This window comes from Peromyscus californicus, unplaced genomic scaffold (assembly GCF_007827085.1).
Source record: "Peromyscus californicus insignis strain IS unplaced genomic scaffold, ASM782708v3 Scaffold_4__1_contigs__length_199733344, whole genome shotgun sequence".
Taxonomy (NCBI): domain Eukaryota; kingdom Metazoa; phylum Chordata; class Mammalia; order Rodentia; family Cricetidae; genus Peromyscus; species Peromyscus californicus.
This window is the reverse complement of record NW_026294562.1, coordinates 116,000,726-116,016,962: the sequence shown is the minus strand read 5'-3', so window position 1 is coordinate 116,016,962 and position 16,237 is coordinate 116,000,726.

Genomic DNA, 16,237 nt, shown 5'->3' with positions numbered 1-16,237 from the left:
TTATTGCTGCAGTAAATTACGAGTGCATTTATGTTTCCCAATACCTTTCTTCTTAGCTTATTATTCCCTGGAGAACTCTTAAGCATTATCATTCCTTGGGCCCTGCATCTGAGTTTTATGCCCAGGTGCAAGAAAATTTCAGTAATTACATTTAAGGATCAATTTCTCTTGCACATTCCTGTGGTTCCATTCACATTAGTGGATATGAAGGCCCCAGGCTAGATTGCTCCTGAGATAATTAGGTAATAAGTCTAATTCACAAAACCTTTCTGATCAGAATGTGAAATACTCTACATGATTTCATTTTTCTTCCTCTCAGAAGTGTAATCCATTGTGTAAAGTACCACATTTTTAAAACTGTTCATCTATTGATATTCATAAAGCATATTTGCAATTTCTTGTTAGTATGAACATTACAGGCATGAAGAAGGATGATAACATTTCTGTAGTAGGATGTAGAGTCTGTTGAGTACATGCTCAATAGTTTTATAGTTGAGTTTTGAAGTAGATTATGTTGAACTTTTTGAGGAACCTCCACATTGGTTGCCATAGTAACTGCTGCAGTTGTTTTTCACTTCCCTCAGAGATTTATAAGTTTTATACTTTCCCTGAATCCACCCCAGCATGTGCTATTATTTGTTTTATTGATATTGGCCATTCTGACTGGGATAAGAATAAATAACCAAGCAGTTTTCATTTGGCTTGCTAAGACATAAGAATCGAAGCCCATTCTGCTTTTCTTTAGAGAACTTCTTCACTCTCAGTTATGGCACTGTTCCCAACAAAGAAAAAAATTAATCATACTTAACTGAGGCACTGCCTCTTTATTGTTCTCCTTTTCACATTCTTGCATTGGCTACCAGTAAACTTAGAGTGACAACTAGGATACTCTAAGACCATATTGGTCTGACATTCCTATTCTCAGGCAGATTTTGAAATTTTCAGAACTAGTGTTTTTCTACTTGCTTTCCCCTTGACAGATCTATTATAAGATTCAGTTTGTGAATTTTCCTTTTGAGGTCAAATCAGCCTAACTGAATATATTTGTGTCATGAAGAAAGCTAAGTTTCACTTTTGCAGATCATGAATGTGTCTTAATGGAACAATGCCGAATTGGGTCACACTTCGGTTAAGTCACTCATGGAACCAGATCTCTCCTGGAAAATGTGAAAAAGGAAAAATTTGCCACCATTAAGGAACAATGTTTTCTTCAGTTTTGCACCTCTCTATTAGGAACAATTATGGTGTTCAATCTGTCCATTCCTTCTGGGTACTTCTAAAATATTGATATAAGTTTGAACCTGATACTCTAAAAATATGAAACGAATTTGTCTTTGTAATAGAAATTGGTTTATATTTGAAACAAAAATTCAGGCCACTGAATGCCAAACTGAACTATGACACTGTCATATAAGTAGACTATATTTATTGATCAGTTTAGGAAAGGACTCAAGGTAGAGAATTCTTGATCTCATAATAGGACATTGAATTATAAGATAAATGTTGTATTTTCCTTACAAGATTCTCTTAAACCAGATCACCTTCCTTATAGTTAACCTTAGGTAACATCCTTAAAGATTCTGCCTTTGGTCACAGTCAAAACTCATTCAATGCTTTGCTAAGTGCACTGTACTCCTTTCACCACAGTATTGAAAAGAATGTTCAAGAACTTTGAGAAGAAACTTGAGAGCAAAGGAAAAATCTGGAGGATAAAATGAGTATCAAGCAACTTCATACCGTAGTTATAGCAATTATGTATGTCTTGCACATCTCAGGAAATCATATGTGTATAACATCTTGTTCAGTCTAAGGAAACACATCCATTCTAAAGATGAGAGATGAAGCATTAATCTAATTCTAATTAATCTTTATCAATAAAAAATCAGGAATCAAATATCAGCATAAGATTCTGAAAGATCAACAAAGCAGGGAGCATCCATCAGTCTCCTCCTACTTCTTCCATTCTTCCATCCAAATAGACCAAGATCCTCCCTCAACCCCGCCTTACTACTTTCTGTCTCCTCTCTGTCTACAGTCCTCCCAACCACTATGGTTAATTTTGGTCAGTTAGTTGACAACTCTACCCTCTGATTCCAAGCAAGCTTTATTTGTTAGAACACATTCAAAATATTACACAACAGAGAGATGTTTTCCTACAACAAAAACTTACAAATCATTGTATAATATGTTATGGGTACAGTTGAAATCTTCAAAGTGATGTTCCACTGAAAGTAAGAATGTTTCAATTTTGGTGTTAGTGAATAGTATAAAGTAATGTAAGAAAATCATGCTAAGTTCAACCTGGAAAGGGATAATTATATCTGACTCTATTCCTGGAATATTGAAAGGGTAATAAAGCCAAGAAGGGACAAGTTTCTTTTTGTCTGTGAAGGCTAATTGGGCAGTTTCAAATTCAGGTTCCCATATTCTTCATGATTATGACTTTGTTAACGATATATAAAATGAGTTAAAGTTGTGTTCATTACCAGAATGAGAACAATTTTCTCCTTGCTAACTCTCTGTTTTTGTTTGAAATACTAGTCTGTAGTACAATACTTAAGTATTTATGTCAACCTCAAACCATCCATATTTTGACCCCTCTTATACATTAGGGTAGCTCCTTCCCATTATGCTCATTCCTTTTTAGTCCTTCTATGTTACCCATTCTTTTCCTGGGGAGGACATTTAAACCGTAGGATGTTAATAAATGTAGTGCAAGTTTCCATCTACCTTGTTCTATGTATAAATTTTCTACATTCCCTCCTTCTAATATGTTAATTTGTTTACATATTAACAAATTAATAATCCCCTCCATCCTATTACAGATGCTAATATGTGTGTGGTTCTGGGAACATTCCCTGTAGCTTAATGTAGTACCTGTTTTCAAACTAAGTCAGAAAAATTAAATTCTCCATGGTATCATCATTTATATCACCCCATTTCTAGTATACATCTGTTGTCCCAAAAATAATTTAATTTCTTTTATGTAAATTCCTTTTTGTCCTAATCAAAAATAAAATTCTTCTCCATTAAACAGATATTTTTACATTCTTCCCCTTTAGATATTCACTACACAAAACAACAATAACACATACTAGTGAAAATGGAAGTTAAATTATACAACTCAGACCAAGTCACAGCTTGTTAAAAGGAAAATGCAAACTCCCTGTATCATGCCAGAAGAAACAGCCACCTTCTGATATGGGACTGGAGGAAAAAAAAAATTAAGGGACTATTCTGTTACTACCAATCTCAATTCTTTGGTTCTATTCTGATTCTTTAAATGTTTCTTACGGTATGAATTTTATATCAAATTTTACAAGATTTATATATATATGTATGTATATTAAATTTTGTTAAGATATTAATAGTCATATAGAGTACTAACTAATTCTAGAACAAAGGCTTCAATTACCTGCCTATACACATCTTTGTGTTCTAGTTTCTATCAGTTTTATTCAGGAAATCACAACCAGGCCTAATATCAAATTTGAAGTCTCCAGGAAGAAGATGGGGCCCCACAACAACAACAACAAATCCACATGGACGATAATAATACCACTAAGCAGACAAACATCATTTACATATCAGCTTTGGACTACAAACTGCTCAGAGCAATTTTGCGATGGCTAGCTGAGATGATCCAGTTTCACAGACTACTGTGAATAAGGACTTGAAATAAGGCCTGAAGTTTGGTCTGGCATTATGCACAGAATGGGCAACAAAGAATATAGCTACCTTTCCTAGAATTTGACAATTAATGCAAAATTTTTCTTTTCAGAATAAAGATGCATTCGTCCATATCCAGCAGGAAGCAATTTTAAGGAAATGAATCCCACATCCCAAAAAGGTCAATCTGGGGCAGGGGGCAAGGGGTGGGTAGTCGTTTTAATGGGTTTTGGGTCTGGAATAATTTTCATTGTTTAGGAGTGTTGGTTACAAGTTCTTGTTAAGGGTTAGGTGTAGTGGGTAGCCATTCCAGCTTTGATCTGGAAGTTCCAACCCCCATTGAGACTTCTGCAACTGTCACGCCTACAAGGCGGGGCCAAGGGAGGCACCGGGGACCGAGATCTGGATCGGCGGGTGCTCGCTCTGTTGCGGGACTCTGGACTGGAGAGGTGGACCAAGCAGAGCTCCAGAGAACACCGCTGGACTGTGATACACCTTCCCCAGACTCCGCGACATACCCATTCCTTAATTTGTAAGTTACGCCATTAAATAAATCTCCTTTTAACTATGTGGAGTGGCCTTAATAATTTCACCAATAGTTAGGAAAAGGGCTAAGCAAAGGAGATTAGATTTAAGGTTCTTGCTTTTTTTAAAAAAAAGATATATAGAAATGATAGGATAGAGGGTAGATTATTGAATCTACTCTGAAAAGTAAAGAGAAGATATAGATACTATATAGATTAAAAGATAGTTTATTGAATCTACTTTTAAAAGACAATTACTAGTTTTAAATACTTTACATTGGATTGGATTTTTGCATATTGTATACAAATTATATACATTGAGATTTATATTGTTAGAAAATGCTATACATATATTTCAAATCTTGTTCAAGATATTGTACTTATACAGTTTATTTAACAATGTAATACAGTTTGCTAATCCTTTAATGTTATTATTATCAACTATTAGGATATAAAGAAATGAAAGTTAGTAGTTAGACATTACAATCCAACTTGTAGTCATATTAGGTATGTTTTCAAGGTCGAGCAGATATATTTTAGATAAACAGGTCATCTTCAAACCCTTCAGAAATCTACAGAATATGGCATTTAAAATGTTTTAATAACTTAGAAAATTTTTTCTTTTTTATGACTATGAGACATGTCGGTTCCTGGCAGAACCAATACTTCAGAGAGGTATGGGCATTGAAGAAACTGTGTATGGAGTTAACATTCATTGTGGCAAAGGTTAGCCACTGAACAACAAGGTGTCCTCGAATCGACTGCTGACAAACAGGACAAAATGGACAGACAAGACATGATGCAAAGGACTACTGATTCTTTCCAAGACAAGTATGGTTGTGGCTTTAGCAACAGGCATCCTCTGAGACCAGGACAATATGACACTATCGCTGAAGTGGCCTTTGCACTCATGAAAAGGTACAGTGCCCCTTACTTCAAAGGCAGCTGAACTGGCAGTGGACCACTGGCTTCTGATGTGCAGTGGAACAGCAGCTGAAACAGTTATTCCTGAAAGAGTAACTAAGCTGACAGAGTCTAACCTCTCAATGGTAGACTGGCATTTAATAAAAGAGATGAAGCTACCCACAAGCCAAGAAGAATGGGATGTGGAGAAGAATGAGATGCCGAGATGAAGCCACACACAAGCCAAGAAGAGTGGACAGCTGAATTCAAAAAACATCAACAATTTCCAGAACTGAAAATCCTGAATCATGACAGGACACTAGTGGAATTCAGGTTTTTCTGGAACATGGACTACTCTTACCAAATGTGAGGTTGAAGTGTTGGCCTTGTGTACATCATATTTCACAAATGAGTCTGTCTGACATGCTAAGCCCATAAGCTGAAGATAGTTCCCCAACGTGGCAGAGAATCCTCAGGTGACTGTCCAGGCAGCTGACTGTTTCTACTCATTTTTTTTTTTTTTTGGAAGCTGCTTGTGTGCACTTCCTGGGTTTTTTTTTTGTCTTTTGTTTTTTGTTTTTGTTTTTTTTTGGTAATATATCCTTCTCGAGTCTTTGAGGGAGTTGAAGATTTGATAGTTATAGTTATAGCTTTGTCTTCTCTCTATTTCCTCAACTCCTTGCCCATCCTCCCCAAAACCCCAAACACCCAACTATATGATCTGTCACAGACTTTCAAAAGAAGAGATCATAAAAGATAGAAATTAAATTAAAAGTGAAATCAAGTCAAATAAGCAGCCAATAAGACAAAAACAATTGTCTGAATTAAACAAAAAACAAAATTACACAAAAATATAATGTATCTTTTTTTGTGCTTGCATAGGCCCAGTCCTGTATTGTGGTTAATAAGCAAAATGACATTGTTTTTAGAACACTGACTTCCCAGTTCTGTGAAGGTGCCTGCACCAAATGTTTCTGGAGTAGCTATGGGGCTTTGTCCTACTTTCCATTCTCCTGGCTTGGAATTTGTTTGGTTTGAACATATACAGGTCTTGTTCATGTTTTCACAATCTCTGTAAGTTCATATGTGTATCAGCCCTGTTGCATCTGGAAGATGTAGTCTGAAAGCTTTCCTGTGTCCCACCAGTCCCACAGCTGCTCAGCCCCAAGTAAACACACAGAGGCCTTTATTAATTACGGAATTTATTGCCCACGGCAGACCTGTGGCTAGCTAGCTCTTATATCTTAAATTAAGCCATTTATATTAATCTGTTTTTCCACATGTTCTGTGGCTTTACCGGTCTGTTGGCATGTTGTTCATTGGGCTGTGGGCTGATGTCTCTCTGCCTCTGCCTTTCTTCTTCCTGTCTCTCTCTTGGATTTCCTGCCTGGTTATAACCTGTCTTACCATAGGCCAGAACAGCTTCTTTATTAACCAATCATACCAATGCATATTCACAGCACACAAAAAGACATCCCACAGCAGAAAGATACTTTTTCCTTGGAGTCATTTAGCACTGTTGCTTCATAGAATCTTTCTGTGTCCTCTTCTCCATAATGCCCTGAGCAGTAAAGTGAGGAATTTCATAAAGAAATCCCATTTAGGTGTAAATGCTACAATGTCCTTCAGTCTCCAAACAATTAGACATTTTAAAATCACTTCTTTTTAAGAAATTCATACATGTACTCAGTGTAATATGATCATATCTAATTCCTAATTCCACATGTAACATTCCTACAACTTTTCAAAATGTCTGTCTCCCAACTTTTTGGTTTGTGTATTGATAATCAAGTATAACTAGTTAGTGATTCATTGTTCATGTATGTGGGGCTGAGATTTATATCAGTAGCCACATTCAAAAAAGGAATGATTATTCCTCCCCTTGGAACTATTCACCATCAACAGCTTGTCTTTTAGAGTGAGACCTGAATATCAACCCAATCTGAGTCAGGAGTTAGGCTGGTTTGGGCTTATGCAGATTTGGGCAGCCACCACACCTGTAATTGTCATGTCATGTCAAGAAGACAGTATATCACAGAATATGTCCTATCATCAAGCTCTTCAATTTTTTCTCCATCTTTTCCTAAATATTTTCTAAGCTTAGGTGATGATTGTTTTAAATAGCTATCCTCCTGGCTATTTTACCTCAAGACTCAGCAATACCACTTTTGAGCATATACACAAAAGATGCCCAAACATAGAGCAAGGACATAAGCTCAACTAAGCTCATAGCAGCATTATCCATAATTCATATTCCAAAACCTGGAAATAGCCTAGATGACCCTCAACTGAGGAATGGATGAAGAAAATGTGGTACATTTACATAATGGAATATTACTCAGCAGTGAAAAATAGTGACATCATGAAATTTGTAGGTCAATGGGTGGAACTGTAAAAAATCATCCGCCAGGCGGTGGTGGCGCTCGCCTTTAATCCCAGCACTCGGGAGGCAGAGCCAGGCGGATCTCTGTGAGTTCGAGGCCAGCCTGGACTACCAAGTGAGTTCCAGGAAAGGTGCAAAGCTACACAGAGAAACCCTGTCTCGAAAAACCACACACACACAAAAAAATCATCCATAACATATGGGTCACCAGTATGTTTGTACATGCTTTCAGTTTGTTGAGATTAGAGAACAGATTGAGTTTTGAAGATCCCTGTGTTATTTCCCACAGCTGGTTCTAATCAAAGCCTGTGAGGTACCTAGACCCAGAAAGACAAACATGGGATGTATTCACTCATAAGTGTATATTAGAGGCAAAGAAAAGGATAACCAGGCTACAATCCACAACCCAAGAGAAGCAAGGTAAAAAGGAGGACCCTAAGAAGAACAGGCATGGATTGCCCCAGGAAGGGAAATAGTTAATGTCTCCTGGATAAACTGGAAGGGGAGGAGATGGCAGATGGATACAAAAGGGATTGAGATGGCCAAGTTGGGGGTGTGGTGGAGAGGGGGAACAATGAAAGAGATATCTTGATAGAGGGAGCAATTATGAGGTTAGGAAGAAACCTGGTGCTAGGAAAATCACCAGAAACCACAAGGATGTTACCAGCTAAGAATCTTAGCATTAGTGGAGTGGGTGCTTGAACTAACCTTCCTCTGTAATCATATTGGTGTCTACCCTAACTATTATCATAGAACCTACATTCAGTAACTGATGGAAGCAGATGCAGAGACCAGCATCCAAGCACTGGGCTGAGCTCCTTGAGTTCAGTTGAGGAGAGGGAGGAAGGATTATAGGAGAAAGGGTGACAATAGCATGATGTGGAAAACCACAGAGACACTTGAGCCAAGCTAGTGGGAGATTATGGAATGTGGACTGACTGTTGGGGAACCTGCATGGGGCTGAACTAGGCTGTCCTAATGAGGGTGACATTTGTGTGGCTTGATCTGTTTGTAGTTCCCCTGGCAGTGGGACCAGGACTTATGATAGGGACATGTCCTATTTTTGGGGGGCCCATCCCTTATGTTGTGATACCTTGGGTAACCTTGATGCAGTGGGGACGAGCTTGGTCTGACTCAACTTGGCATACCAGCCTGTGTTGTCTCCCCAAGTGAGGCTTTATCCCCTATAAGAGTGAATGTGGGGTGGAAAAGCAGGAGAAGGTGAAGGAGGGGGAATTGTGGTTGGTATATAAAATAAAAAATAAAAACCATATGATAATATAACAAAAATTTTCCCATCTCTCTTGGAAATAAACATGGTAAGATATACATCCAAAAGTATCCACCAACTGTATATACTTGCAAAAGCTTTATATTTTGAGGGTGTCCTGCATCAGGGCTTAGAAATCACACAATCAAATCCATCATATATTTAGGACAGAATTGCTTGTAGATCCTGAGAAGTAAGTTGAATAGTCATATCAAGCCATGACAAAGAAAAGGATAGAGAAAAGAACTACTAGGATTATTTAAAAAATATTTAAAAATTATTTAAAAAATTATTAGAGTGAAAGAGCAACTGTGTCATCACAGACATTGATTAGAACAAGTTGTGGGAAATAACACAAGGATCTTCAAATCTCAATCTGTTCTCTAATCTCGACAAACTGCAAGCATGTAAAAACATGCTGGATGACCCAGATGATATGGAAAACCAACACATGTTTTTTTTACAGTGTACAGTCCCAACCATTTCTGATATTGGTAATGGGGCTTCAAAAAGTAAGCCAGGGAGAGTAGACTCTTTTTGCCACATGTTTTAATTAAGGTTTCTGTTGCTATGAAGAGGCACCATGATGTCAGCTACTTCTAAAATGAAAAGAAGTTAATTGGGGTGACTTATATTTTTAGAGGTTCATTCCATTATTCTCATGCTGTGACATGCCAGTGTGCAGGCATAGTTTGTATAGAAGTAGCTGAGAGTCCTATATCTTGCAGGCCACCTGATTTGTAACCCTGGGAATAGCTTGAATATATAAAATCACTAAACCCATCCCCACAGTGACACACTTCCTCCAACATGGCCAACACCTACTCCAACAAGGCTACATCTCTTAATATTGCCAGTCCCTTTGGGGGCCATGTTTTTTAAACCACCACATGTTATTAGACACAGAGTTCAAGGGCTTTATCGAGAAAATTGAGATCTTGAGGGTCCAGGGATAATCTGGAGGATAATAAGAGTACACAGCAAATTCACATCATGGCTAAATCAATTGTACAATTGTAAAACTAATAAAATTCTAGACCTATATGTAAATGATGTCTTGCTCTGTCTGAGGAAGTAAATTCATCCATAATATGAGTGATGCTTTCCTACAATTGTTGATCTTAACTTAAACATATTAATTGTATAATATCTTCAGGAGATAAGTACTATTTTCAAAGTGAGGCTATAAAGGAAGTGATCATTTCTCAGTTTTGGAGGGATATTATATACACTGGTGCAACTATAATCTTGCTCACTTCCCTGAACTTTGTACTCATTCAGATCAAAGCACACATATCCAAAGTTTAATGCCTAATGCTTACATATATGCAAATACATATAATATTTATTATAGTGGTTCTGGATTACTTTAAACAGGATGTTTTTTTTTCTATCTACACCCATTTACCTGAAAATTTAATGATTTCAGGGTTTTTTCTAGCTGAGTAATACTCTATTGTGTAGACATACCATATTTTCTTAATCATTCATCCATTGGTGGACATCTAGACTGTTTTTTTTGTTGTTGTTGTTGTTTTTCGAGACAGGGTTTCTCTGTGTAGCTTTGCGCCTTTCCTGGAACTCGCTTTGGAGACCAGGCTGGCCTCGAACTCACAGAGATCCGCCTGGCTCTGCCTCCCGAGTACTGGGATAAAAGGCGTGCGCCACCACCGCCCGGCTAGACTGTTTTCTATGTCTGGCTCTTATGAACATTGCAGTAATGAACAGAGATGATTACTCTGTAGTAGGATATACAGTTCTTTGAGTATGTGCCCGAAAGTCCTTTTATGTTGTATTTTTTATTGCACATTTCTTTGATTGTTATCCATTCACTATGTAATCTTAATGACCTGGTGTTCTCACTTATATTCCATCCAATCTATTAGTGAGGCATTCTTCTGAATTTTTTCTTTCAAGTCCTTAATTTTTCATTTAATGTATTATGTCATTTTGTTATTTTCCCCAGAGGTACAATATCTTTTTTTAAAATTCTGTTTTGCTCTCTTGAGTTATTTTCATTTATTATTTCAGATATTTGTATTTTTATGATCTTCATTTTTTTAATTTATTTGTATCCTCTGAGTTTGTTGATCATACTTATCATACACATTTTGAAATCATTGTCTAGTATTTTGAGTAAGGCAGCTTTCTTGCAAGGATTTTATTTCATATTCTATGAAAATATAAGTTTTCTGTGGAGCTATATTATTTTGTTTATTTACAATTATATATTTGTATGGTACCTAGGGATCCGAATTTTGTTATTAGCCCTGTTTCTTAGTAAAACAAACAAAACAAAACAAAACAGAAAAAAACCTTTTGGCTCTGTTGTTTTGAATGGGTATTTGCAGAATGTTTTTATGTTACTAGGACTTAAAAATTGTTTGACCAGCTAGATATCTTGGCCTAAGGACTCAGTCTCAGCCTATAGTCAGTCTTACTGTATAGTGGGCTATACAATGTTGATGTTATAATGGAGTTTCAAAAGGCTGCCTAGTTCAGTACAAGCTTAATGGGGTTTCTAAGGCCAAATGGAGACACCCTTTAGACTTATCAAATTCTCAGTCTTAAGAAGTCTTGATAAAACCTTCAGGATTCTTTGTCAAGCAAATGCTGTTGGTATTACTCATTGAAATAATTTGGAATCTAATCTGATGTGGAAAGGCAAGGAAGGTGAGAATACATAAAGCATGGGACACATGGTTTTCTGGCAAGTTGAGAGGTAGGCAACTACCACTAAATTGTGTGAGTTTAGATTTTAATGCCTTTCCCTAAGTAGAAATGGTTCTGCAGTTGATAAGATGCATGTATTTGGTTACAGTGCTTTGGTGTTTGCCTAAATAGAGGACTGGACATGGATGAAATGGCAGAGTTGTTGGAATTGAATCAGTATGAGTCCAGGATCCCTAATTATGTATGAAAAAGGTCACTTCAGCAGTAGTGGAAGTTATTGGCGTGGATGGCTCCCTATGTGGTGGAGCTTTGAATATCTCAATGTATAAAGGCAAGAACAGAAGGTAGAATAAGCAGTGAATGTGAAAGTTGAGATTTGTTGCACAAATTGTTTTGTATAGACAATTTTCTATGAACATATAGTGAAACATTCCTTGTGAAAATTATATGAAGAAATAGTTTTAAATGGATAATACGCTGAAGTGTACAATTTCATTTATCAGATTCCTTGCTTTGGTAATATGATGCAGTTACGTAACCTAAGAAACAAATTGTCAGGATGATAATAACATAATAGACAAAGAGAGAGAGTATTATAAGAAGGAAATCCAGAGTGAGTGATGAGACCTGTGATGTCATCTCACTAGGTTTTTTTCTTCTTATGCTATCTCCATTTCACCATGACTACCCTAAGAGCTAAGGTTTTAAACTATTAAAGTTTAGGAAAGAAATGAAATTCAATCATAGCAATTTAAGTCCACATCACATGTACTAATTTTGGTGCAATGAAAAAGGCAAAGTTTGTTTGTTACATTATAATAACAAATATGAAAATTCGTGAATTTCCTTCAAAAATCGTTTATATACAAAATAGTGTTTGGTAATCTCAGTCACCATGTGCCAAATGTTTTCCAGTTTGACAAAGGCAGTAGTATTAAGAAGAATACCTCCTGAGTAGATAAATCCTCAACAATGCTTGAATAAGTTTCTAGTCTTGGTGATATCAGAAATTACTTGGCAGAATTACCTTAAGCATGGAAGTGTTTACTTTTTTAATTGCTTGAAGGTACAGTTTGTCTTGATTGGGAAGCCATGTGACAGGATCTTGAGGCAGCCAGTTAAACCATATCTGTAGACAAGAAACTGACATATATGAATGCTACTGCTCAGCTCATGTTCTCCATTTTATTCAGTTCTGGAAACAAGCCAATGAAGTGTGGCCTCTTACACCATTCAGTCTAACATAATTAAATCCATGTAGATAATACTGAATAGACATCGTTGGCATTTTCTTATAATATTTATTATAACTCCAATCCAGGTGGCAATCAACATTAATTGCTATAACTACCTTGGTTTTTCAGTAAATTTCCTTTGTCTAAATAAGATCCTTCAATCTACATTAAAATTAATCCTTACAAGATAACATCCTATAGTACCCACCAGCTGTACAGGCTAGCAGAAATTTTTTGATTGGAGTCTATCATGTATCTGGGCTGAGAAATTCCACACTCAAAGATTCCATACACCCTGGTCATGATCCATTTTAGACCTTGAGAAGGAATGTTGCTGGTTATATCAAGGCATGTCAAAGAAAAGGTTGGAGGAAAGAACTTCGGGGATTATTTGATGAACAGTCTACTAGAGGAAAAGTGTGACTTTATTATAAGAGACACTGAGTAGAACAGATTACAGGAAATAACACAGGGATCTTCAAGACCCATGCTATCCTTTTGTCTCAACAAAGTGAAAGCATGTACAAATATACTGGCGGACATAGACGGTGTGGAATACCATGTCATTCTGGATGTCAATTTTACAGGCCCAGGCATCCTGATATTAGACAGGCATCTCAAAAAGTGAGCAAGGGACACTAGACTCCTTTAAGCATATTATTAACATAAAATGTTAAAGGATTTTGGTAAGAAACTTGAGATCTTGATTGAAGAGAAAATCTGGAGGATAAAATAGTACCCACAATTTCACACCATGGCAATAGTAATTATATATCTTCTGCACATCTCATGAAATCCTAGAACTCTATGTAGAAGACATTTTCTTGCTCTGGAACCAATCCATCTTCAAAATGAATGACACTTTCCTATGATTTCTTGGTTTTAGCCAAATCATAAGAGTCAGTATGTAGTATCTTCAGGGGCCAGGTCCAATCTTCAAAGTGAGTATCTAATATAAGTAAGAGTAACTCAAATTTGGAGTTAAGAGTAAAGTTTAAACTGAGTTAGAAAACATATAAGTTCAAATCTGGAAAAGGACAAATATCTGATTCTCTTCCTACAGTATGAAGGGAAAATGAATAACAAAGTTCTTTTCCCTCTGAAGCCTATCTGGGCAATAGGAAATTTAAGTTCCTTTATTCTACATGTTTATTCCTGAGACGTTGCTAACTATATAAGTGAAAGGACCCAACATTGCATTAGTTACTAGCATGAGAACAATTTTGTCCTTGCTACCTAACATTATGGTTCAACATTAGGATCTGAAGAGAACTCCTTTATTATTTATGTCATGCCTGATACAGGCCATATTTTGCCCCCTATTATACCTCAGGGTCAATACTGATCACTTTGCTCATTTGTTTTTGGTTCTATCGTCTTTCCCATTCTTTTTCTAGGTAGGATATTTAGACAATGGAAAGTTATTAAATGCACTACGTCCTTCTCCATATATCTTCTCCCATATATTTTTTGCATGTCTTCATTTCAACTTATTTGCTTTGTTTTTTGGTAGCTAATAATGTTCCTTCAGCAATTCTAATATGTGGGTGGGAACACTGGAATATTACAAGTCTTCAAATTATAACAGATATTAGTTACTCCATAGTATCATTATTTGTACCATCTCAAGTTTTAGTATACATGTACTTTCACATAGAAAAAAAGGTTTAATTAAAAATCTTAAACTAATAACTGTAATATACAGTGAGATGACCTGCTACAGACCCCACTGAAGGCTCTGTGCTTGATGCGTTAGTTTATCTGAGCTCATATGTGTCTTGCTTAGATGATTCCAAAGGTGTTTTTTCTCTTTCTGTCTTCCTACCCATGTGATTCTTAGAATCTTTCTGCCTCCCCTTCTGGGGTGATTCCATGATCTCTGACAGGAGGGATTTGATGGAGACCTTCAATTTAGACCCTTTCTCAACATAATGTACAGCTATGGTTCTCTGCATCTGTTCCCATCTGCAACCAGAGAAAGCTTCTGTGGTGAAGATGGGATCAGACACTGATCTGTGAGTATAGCAGTTTATCCATATGAATCAATTTATTTGTCTTCTTTATAGACCAGTAGTTAGTGATTTGTTTTATCCTTGGTCTCTAGGCATTACAGTCTCTGGTTCTTGCTTACCCAAACAGTCTCTGATGTGGGTTTCTTCTCCTGTAGTGGGCTTTGGTCAAGTAAGACACTGGTTCAATATTTCCAGTAATTCTCTGCCATCATTGCTATAGTATATTTGGCAGTCAGGACAGAGAAGGTCAAAGGACTCCTTATTGTGAGAATGAATGGGTCTCTGCCTCTTATGCCTGTTCTTGGGTCTCTTTTAATCATGTTGGTTTCCTTGTGCAACTTGATATCATATTTTTGGCTTAATATTACTATATTTTATTTTGTCATATTTGATTGTTACCTCTTAGAAGCCTGTTTTTTTTCTACTGAGAGATAGAAGGGAGTGAATCTGAAAGGTAGGGTGGGGAGGGAGAAACAGGAAGGAATAGTTTGAGGGAAAATTACAATGAAGATACAATTTATGAGAAAAGAATCTGTTTTCCATAAAAAAATCAAATGAAAAACAGGAAAAACTTTTTAAAATGTGTGTTTCCTAGTATAAATTACCACATTATACCATGTAGATAATTTTATAACTTATGGGATACAACCTCTGATTTCTCATCATTTATGAATTTCTTTTGTAAATATTGGGGATACTAGGTTAATGTGACTCTTCTTTAATACTCAGATTGTTAAGGGAGAATGATATTTGAAACCTAACAATTTCTAAGTTAGACATCAAGGTGTTTATTTTTCCTCAGCAGTAATTGCACATGCCTTTAGTCCCAGCACTTTGGAGAGAGAGACATGCAAATCTCTGAATTTGAGGCCAGCTTGGTCTACAGAGTGCATTCCAGGACAGCCAGGGCAACACAGACAAACCGTACCTCAAAATCCCAAAACAAAATTGCTGTTTGTTGAACTATAATAATCTCACTTTCCCAGCCTTTAGCTCCTCCCAAATTCTCTCCTTCTCATTCCTGTCATGACCTAATTCTCAAGCTGACAGTATTTTAATATTTTGACATTTTTTGTTCCATGTGGTTGTGTGTTCTGTAAATACAGACCACTGGGTCCAAAAAAAAAAGACTCAACTACTTTCATGTAACTTCTTCTTTATCCCTTATCAAAATAAAGAGTGTCTTCATTTAAAAACGTATCCATGCAATCACCACTGTAATTATTTATTATAGAATACATCATAACATATAATTTATACTGAAAAGTGACATTAGACGTTAATATATAAAATTCTGACTAATTAACAGCTATTACACTTTCAACCGTACACATGAAAATATAGGAGGAAACCAACATTCCATATGAAGAAATGTCTCACAACAAAGTTTGATCTGTGAGAACTGAGGTCTAGGTCCATTTTAGAATTATAATATGTAGTTTATATTCTACATTTGTTCATGAGACAAATTGCATATTTTGACTTAAAATTAGATGATTAAAAATGTCAGTGAGTTCTTTTTGGAAACTATTGCCTAGGAAACATGTTAGTAAGACTTAATGAGTATT